Source organism: Callorhinus ursinus, unplaced genomic scaffold (genome assembly GCF_003265705.2).
Source record: "Callorhinus ursinus isolate GAN/ISIS: 27379988/994484 unplaced genomic scaffold, GSC_fseal_2.0 scaffold16, whole genome shotgun sequence".
Taxonomy (NCBI): domain Eukaryota; kingdom Metazoa; phylum Chordata; class Mammalia; order Carnivora; family Otariidae; genus Callorhinus; species Callorhinus ursinus.
Window position 1 is genome coordinate 37681869 of NW_027397078.1, and position 8910 is coordinate 37690778.

The following is an 8910-nucleotide window of genomic DNA, read 5'->3' on the forward strand; positions in this document are numbered from 1 at the left end:
CCCCGCGCTCTCCCCTCGCCCCCACGCCTAGCGTGGGTGAGGGGAACTCGGGCCTCTCCCTTTCCCCGTGGCTTCCAGGAGGATGAAGGAAACACGGGCCTACCCCCACGCAGTCCTCTTCCCAAACCCTGCCTCCCCACCCCCCAGCCAAGAGGGGACAGGCACCCGGGCCACCACCCCCGCGGTTTCCAGGAGGGGGGGAAGGGGAACCCGAGTTAGTGCTAAGAGTGTTACCCTCCCCCACCTCAAAAAAGCTGCTCAGCTGCCTTAACATCCCCCTGCAAGCTGCCCGAGGGTGCATCTCTCTCAAAATGGGCGGCTTAGAGGACACCCCAAAGGCCTCCTCCCCCTCCCAAAAAAGTGGGGACTCAGGCGGAGCCTCGACCTTTGCAAAACACCTCCCGGAAAGAGCCAGAAATGCTTCGGGAGAAAGAAACTCAGACACACAGAAGTGGAGGCCAGGAGCTCGGTTGAGGGGGGGCGGAGGGGGCCTCTGGGGTTGGGGGTACCTGGGACCTCGGGCGTCCTCACTCCCGACCCCCACCCCACCCACAGGCTTTGGCAAAGGGTTTTCTGTTGCAATGGCTTATTCGGCCCAGCCCTAGCGCTCCGAAGTCCCCAGAGCTTCCCCCTCCCCTCCAGTTTGGAGACCCCTGCCTACCACTCTCGGTCTTAATTCAATTAAACAGATACCGCGCCCACCACCCAGCACTTTAGCGTCTGCTTTGTTGAATATTTTAAAATAACTCTGCCCCTCCCTTTGGTGTATAATGAGCTTTGCGCTCAGAGCCCAGTACACTCAGCATTTTAAACTGTAACCTCACTTGCTCCTTTCTGGGACACTGGACCATTTGTTGTTCAGGTTGTTGGGGGGGAGGGGCCCGAGGTGAGTTTTTAAGGGGCTGGTCCTCCATCAAAAAGGCGGACCTAAAAATTACTCTGCCAAATATTGCTGTAAAACGTCAATGATGTAAAACGACTGTTGCTACACCATTATTAGAGCACATCAATAAAAAATACACACTTACACAGTCTCCATAATTGTGAATCAGCAGGATAGATAGTGTCTTATTATGTATCAGTTGCCATTCAAGGCCCCCCAAAAGGACGTGGGGGGGGCCTTCCCTTGAGCCTGCCCTTCGTTGCTCCCCGGCTCCCTGGGCTTGTGCGGACTGATGCTGAGGTATTACATGCAATAGAAAAACCAAGGGTGCAATTGAAAGCCCGAGCAAGCTCATGATGCAACCCTGCCCGGGTTACACGTGCTTCCCTTCCCCCACCGCCTGCTGGTGGGAGCGCTGCGTTTTTTCCGCCTGTAGGGTCACATTGTGGTTGATTGATTCTCCTTTCGCCTTGCTCAGTCATTCAGATTTGGAAAGTAAATAACAAGTTGACATCATTACAGCTCTCGGCATTACGGGGACGCGGCCCTTGGCTACCGCACACTTCCGAGTAGCTGCGCCAGCAAAACTGGCCCTCTGGCTTGCCGGCCCTGCCTGTCGGTGAGCTGCTTGGAAATTCCGAGCTGAACTTGGTGAAAAGGCCTCTTTGTATGTTTTGATTACCTGGCAGGTGCCAATCATTTAAAGTATAGGAAAGTGGTGGAAATCCTCACTCCAAACTATGACCGCTGTGACCAATTTTTACAGCTGGCCTTTCGGTTACTTACATTGCGAATGAGCTCAGAATCCATCATGTCTCTTTGGTAATGTCCCTACAGTCCCAAAGGTCTTCTTGCAAGTAAGGAACGTAGCTTACCCTAGGACCCCTAAGGGACTTTGTAAGACCCCAGTCAGGAAAATAGACCGCCTACGTTTATCATGATATCACTGAAATTCCTCTTTCTGAAATGCTAGATGGGCGGTAGGTAGGGGGTAAATTAGACTATTTTATCTCATGTGTTTTGCAGATTTCTCAAATGTGTGTCCTGTCAGGTGGGAGAAAACAAGGAAAACAGGAAATAAAGCAGAGCAGGAAAGGAGCACCGTGAAAAAAGTAAAAGTTAATATGGAGAGTGTGAGCAGCAATGATTTCCGCCGGTATCCACGACACAAGATCTACGTGCCAAACAATTATTTTTGGTTGCTGACTGGACGGAGCTGACGAGAGTCGGCTTGCAACAAAGGCCATCAGTATTTCCCCCTAAACAGTAGCCAAAATTTTAATTAAAAGGCAGGAGGAGCCCACGCAAATATACTTAACTAATGTGAGGAAAGGAGCAAAGGGATTTTAATGGAGAAGGAATATCCTTTTTAACAAATGGTTCTAGAACAATTGGACCTCCATATGCAAAAAATAAGAATCTAGCTATAGACCTTATGCTTTTCACCAAAACTGACTCAAAATGAATCATAGGTCTAAATGTAAAAGGAAAAACTATAAAACGTCTACAAGGTAACATAGGAGAAAATCTAAATGACCTCAGGTTTAGCAGAGAGTTTTTAGATAACAACACCCAAAGCACAATCCATTAAAGAAAAAAAAAAAACTGTTAAGTTGAACTTCATCAAAATTAAAAACATCTGCTCTGCAAAAGGCACCATTAAGAGAATGAAAAGACAAGCCACAGACTGGGAGAAGATATTTGCAAAATCCATATCTGATAAAGGATTATATCCAAAATATACAAAGAACTTTTAAAACTCAAGAAAACAACCTAATTTAAAAATGGGCAAAAGATCTGGAAATATCTCACCAAAGAGATATACAAATGGCAAATAGGCATATGAAGATGCTGAACATCATTTATCACTAGGAAATTGCACATTAAAACAAAATACCAGGGCACCTGTCTGGCTCAGTGGGAGGAGCTTGTGACTCTTGATATTAGGGTTGTGAGTTTGAGCCCCACACTGGGTGTGGATATTACTTAAATAAATAAACTTTTAAAAAAAATAAATAAAACAAAATACCATCTCACATCTATTAAAATAGTCCCCCCCCCTCCCCATGACAACAGCAAATGCTAACAGGATGAAGAGCAAGAGGAACTCGCATACATTGCTCGTGAAATACAAAATGGTGTGGCCACTTTGGAAGACGGTTTAGCATTTTCCAAATGCTAGACATAGTCTTACCATATAACCCAGCGATTGTGCTCCTGGGTATTTACCCAACTAAGTTGAAAACATGTCTACACAAAACCCGCATGGGAGTGTTTACAGCAGCTTTACTCATAATGGCCAAACACAGAAAGCAGCCAAGGTGCCCTTCAGTAGGTGAATGGAGAAACTGTGGCCCATCCATACGACGGAATATTATTCAGTCATAAAAAGAAATGAGCTATCAAGCCATGAAAATACAGGGAGGAACTTTAAAATGCGTATCACTAAGGGAAAGAAGCGAACCTGAAAAGGCTATATGCTATATGCTTCCAACTCTGTGACACTCTAGAAAAGGCAAAACTAAGAAGATGGGCAGATGCCAGGGGTTCTGAGGATGGGAGACGAGTGATGGACAGATGGAGCACTGGGAATTTTCAAGGCAATAAAACTATTCCAAATGGTACTGTAACAGCAGATACAGGACATTTTACATTTGTCCAAACACTTAGAGCTGCACAACACAAACAGTGAATGCTAATGTAAACTCTGGATGTTATCGATATTGATTCATTAATTGTAACAAATGCACCACACTTAGGAAAGACGTTAGCACTGGAACCTGTATGTGAGAGGCGGATACTATGGGAATTCTGTACTATATGCTGAATTGTTTTCTAGATCTAAAACTGTTCTTCCAAAAAAAAAAAAAAAGCCCATTCTTTAAAAAACAAAAAAGAGTAGGAAGAGGTAGCAAACTTCTCATGAGACTTACTGTCCAGTTTTCATTGACTCCAGTATCTAATGTCCCCCGCCCCTGGGCTCATCTGACTTTCAAAGATTCCTAACACATAGGCCGATACTTGTTTCCATGAGTGGCCCACTCAGAAAGCCCTGAGATTCCGGAACTGACGTGCTAGATGTGGCAACGACCCCTCCTTGACGTTCACGGAGCATGTCTTAGCTCTGAGGAAGCGTCCACACAATCTTTCCTTATGAAAAGGGGAGGGGGTGTGTGTGCTTTCCCACTTCACTTTATTGATCTCAAGCCTTTCTTTGCTCTGGGGCTTTGCTTCCAATTTTCTTTAGAGAGATTGGAAACAAACTATGAAAGGAGCTGGAGGTACCAGGTGGTCGGCCATGAGGTCTTACTTGGAGAAGTAAACAGGAGAAGACAAAGAGGTCCATCACCTGCCATGGATGTGATGACAGCCCCCTCAGTTCCCCTTGACCTGGATAGGCACCAATCCTTTTTTTAATATGATGGTATGGGATGAGTTGTGCCCCCCCCGCCCCCCCAAAAATCATATATGGAAGCCCTAGGCCCCAGTCCCTTAGAATGTGACTGTAGGGTGCCTGGGTGGCTCAGATGGTGAGGCGTCTGCCTTCGGCTCAGGTCATGATCCCAGGGTCTTGGGATCGAGTCCCGCATCGGGCTCCCTGCTCCGCGGGAAGCCTGCTTCTCCCTCTGCCTCTCTCTCTCTCTCTGTCTCTCATGAATAAATAAATAAAATCTTAAAAAAAAAAAAAAGAATGTGACTGTATTTGGAGATATAGCCTTTAAAGTGGTAAATACGTTAAATGCAGTCACTAGAGTGGGCCCTTATCCACTCTGACTGGTGTCCCTATAAGAAAAGTTGATTAGGACACAGACGCACGCAGAGGGAAGACCATGTGAGGTCTCCGAGAGAAGACAGCATCTACACACCAAGGAGAGAGACCCCAGGAGAAACCAACCCGGCAGACACCGTGATACTGAACTTCCAGCATCCAGGATTGTGAGAAAATAAATTTCTATTTAAACCACCCAAGCTGTGGTGCTTTGTTATGCCGGCTCTTGCAGACTAATACATGTGCGTTGTTGCTTTTTTTCCCCCCATTTGGAATGTCACATTCAGTTCACATCATTTGAGTACTGAGAACACCTTGCATTTGGTATGCGGTATTCATGCAGGATATCGGATCTGATCCTCCCCATAATACTGGAGGACAAGGATTTTTATCTCCAATATTCAGAGGAGAAGACCAAACCTAAGAGGCTAAAGGATCAAGGGAGGGAGGTCTGTAACCACCGCTATGCCTTAGAGTTTCATTAGTAATTCGGTGACTATTGTTTCTAAATGCCCCAAATACATAAAATAATACACAGGATTACAAAGAAACCCCATTATGTTAAATTGTAGTTATCAAATATTTTTTAGAATTCTCATATAGTAATACATGCGCTTCCTTTTCAAGACTTCCAACAGTAAGCTCTAGAAGTGTAACTTCTGTCATTTCAGAAGAGTGATAAGTATAAACCAGATCTGCTTCAACTGTAACCTGTTCTAAAAATAAATCAGACTTCTCTGGGTGACAAATTGGTAACAAATTAAAGATACTGTTAATGCCTGCTGTCATTCATCCGAGAGGAATATAGATGTTCATAGTTGTCTGAGATGCTGAATTTCAGTTAGTGATTGGTGATGCTACAGCGGCAGAGTTTCTACCTGTGTAGATACACAGATCCCCTGAAATCTCTCCCTGGGATCTTCCCGCCCGGGGAGAAAGTGTAAGCCAGAATCCTTGCTCCTCTATGACCCTTCCACCTGGGGACTCATTCCTGCCTGTTTTTTGGGGGGGGGGGGGAACCGCACCATAATGAAGATAACAAAATTTCCTAGGAGGGCACGGCCACCTCCCATGGGACCTGGACCGTGCCATTAAGGTGAGCTGAGTTTAAGGGGACACCAAAACCGTGCTCAAGATAAATAATATTATAATGCCATATTTTACAACTCACGATTAATGCAAACACACACACACACACACACACACACACACAACACCCTCCATGATGAACAAAATATCAAAACATAAGATAGAGACAGGATCTGACCCGGCCAGGCAAATGGAGCCAAGAGCTGGGAAGGAGGAATTACCCAGAAAGATTAAACTCCCTGCCTTGATGGAACATCTGTTCTACATGTGCAGACACAGTTCCTACACCTGTGTCTGCACAGCCCACAAGGTAAGGATACATTGTTAAAAGATCAGGGTGGGGGTGGGAATAAATTTAGAAGAGTGATCCCTGGTCACATGTGAAAATTATCTGAAATTTGAATTTCAGGGCCCATCAATAAAGTTCCATTGCAACACAAAAAACACCCAATCCTTGACTGCTTCTAGGGTCATAACAGCAGAATTAAGTGTCTGATACATACCCCATGGCCCACAAAACGTAAATAACATGTACTGTCTAGCAGGTTCCAGAAAGTTTGCTCACCCTTGCTTCTGAGAGACTGAGTGATTCAACAGTGCTTCACATAACTTGTTAACTTTTTCCTACAAAATTTTGTTATCTTCATGATGGTGGGTTTGTTTTTTTTTCAAAAAATTTTTCAGATTAAGTTAAATTAAGAAGCACCTTTTGGGGGCCCTCTGGGTGGTTCAGTTGGTTAAACATCTGACTCTTGATTTCGACTCAGGTCTTGATCTCAGGGTCATGGGTTTAAGCCCTGTGTTGGGCTCCACACAGAGTGTGGAGCCTCCTTAAAAAAAAAAAAAAAAGCACTTTTTTTTTCATATTTAAGAAAAAGGAGGGCAACGATGGTAGAAAAAAAGCGCATCGTCTTTAGGAAGCAGCCTCATCCTGTTAGTGGATGTTGATGGATTCTAGGAGAGCAGAAGCGCCTGCAGGTGGGACACAGCCACGCGCTCAGGGAAAGTAAAGGTCTCCAGAAAGACTCAGCAAAATTAAATGTATCCTGGTAGGCGCACACACTGGTGGGCAAAGGAAGAACCGAGGTTATAGGAACTCTACATTTTTTTTTCTGTCTCACAGAGTTTTCCCATAGTTTTCTAAACATTTTCAAGATGACCTCACCAATCATCACCACAACCTATAAGATGGTTGGGGAGATACAAACATGAACATACCCATTTTACAGAGGTGGCAAGTTGAGTCTCAGGATAGTGCCTGTCTCGGGTTTCCCAGCCCTGTTGCAACAAATCACCACACACCTAGTGGCTTCAAACCAAACCAGCACCCGACCATCCTGGAGGCCGGAAGTCCCGCTTGGGTACCACAGGGCTAACTAATACCGAGGTGCTACTGGCAAGGCTGGGGTTCTCCCGGAGGCCCGGGGGGGGGGGGAGATTCTGTGTCCTCGCCTTTCCCCGTGTCCTGAGCCCACATTCCACGGCACGGGACACATCGCATAGTTCCCACCTGCTGTTCTTTTGCGTCCCTCTTCCAATGCCAAAGTTCCCGGTGATTAGTAGATTGGGCCAACCTCTGTCAGCCATCACAGTCTCTCCACGGCAAGGTCCTTAATCCAGTGACCTCTGCACAGTCCCTGTTGGCCCAGACAATGGCATCTCCACCAGTGCCAGGACGTGAGGCCTGGGCACCTCTCTGCGCGTGGGCTACGTCTGCCTCCCACACTGCACTGGCACAAGGTCGCACACTACAAGGGAGGCAAAGCCAACTCAACCCCCCCCCCAGCGGATTCCAAAACCCATGGTGTTTGTGACACTAACCTTGCAGCCCATCAGCCCCTGCATCGTGTCACCGCCCGCCCACCCAGCAACGCCCGAAACGACGAACAGAACACCCAGGCTTACTTGGCAGCGCACGGGACAGGCGAGAGTTCCGATTCGGCCCAAGGAATACACAGCCACCAGGGCTGCAGAATAACGGGAGAGCCCGCGTCTCAAAAGGCCGTTCTTGCTCCCCTTCTCTTTAGGGAAGCGTATTTTGTTATAAGAAGCAATGTGCTTTTTTTTTTTCCCCCCTCCCTTTGTTTCCACTCGTACCTGGAGTGTTTAAAACTGGCTGGAGAGAATGAGCAGGGAAGAGAGGCTGGTTTTATAAATCGTTGCCACACAAAACTCATCTCCCACATCTTGAAGCAGACGCCACACTGACAAAGAAAATCCAGCAGTTTCCAGAAAGGCACAGGTGAAACCAGATGGAGGTGGAACGTTTGCGTCCACCCCACCCCCACCCCGCAAGCTGCCTTTGTCAGAAAGTCTTTTTGATGTTGTTTTTACAAAATGAACAGACACCTGATAAGATCAGACATGTGTCGTGTGCATATATGCCCCGGCAATCCCGTCCTCATTATAGACCCAAAGGAGAGGGAAACTTAGGTTCCCACAAAAAATCTGGACGCAAATAGCTTTCTTCATAGTTGCCAGAACCTGGAAACAACCCGGCTGTCCTTCGGCAGAGGAAGGGATAAACGAACTATGTGTCTCCACACAGGGGAGCACTAATGAGCCCTAAGAAGGAACCAGCTTTATGCCCCTGCTACAACGTGGATGCGGCGCCAACATCAATCGCTAAGTGAAAGAAGCCAGCCTCAAAGGCCAACATTCTCCATGGTTCCATTTACAGGATATGGCTTTCTAGAATCACCCAAAACTCCTGAGATAACTGTTGCCTGGGGGTGGGTGTCAGGAAAGACACTGACGACAGAGAGCCAAGGGGCAATTTTTGGGGGGGGGGTGGTGTTGATCAAGCTGTTCGGTATCTTGATTTCAATGCTGGTTACGTCCGTAAAGGTTGGCCAAAACTCATGGGACTGTACTCTGAGAGGTAGACTTTACTACATGTAAATTATGCCTCAATAAAATTGACTTCAAAAACAAAAACAAAAGAAAGAAGGAAAGGTAGGAAGGGAGGAAGGGAGGAAGGACGGAAGGGAGGAAGGGGTACCTGGGTGGCTCATTCAGTTAAGCGTCTGCCTTTGGACCAGGTCATGATCCCGGGGTCCGGACATGGAGTCCCGCATCAGGCTCCCTGCTCAGCGGGGAGTCTGCTTCTCCCTCTATCCCAACCCACCCCCCCTACCCCCACCCCGCTCTTGTGCCCGCTTTCGCTCTC

General features: G+C 46.8%; 1 protein-coding gene across 4 annotated transcripts in view; it reads right to left on the reverse strand.

Moving 5' to 3' along the window:
• TBL1X (transducin beta like 1 X-linked) overlaps positions 1-7986 on the reverse strand; it is a 218500-nt gene extending 210514 nt beyond the window's left edge. For 2 of the 4 annotated variants that reach the window (XM_073902128.1, XM_025857892.2), the window contains exon 1: positions 7839-7986. The gene's annotated coding sequence lies outside the window, so the exon portion shown is untranslated. Of the gene's footprint in view, positions 1-1028; positions 1180-7838 lie in introns of those variants that run through there. The other 2 variants (XM_073902127.1, XM_025857893.2) reach the window with 2 other exon arrangements.
• Positions 7987-8910: the final 924 nt, after the last annotated feature.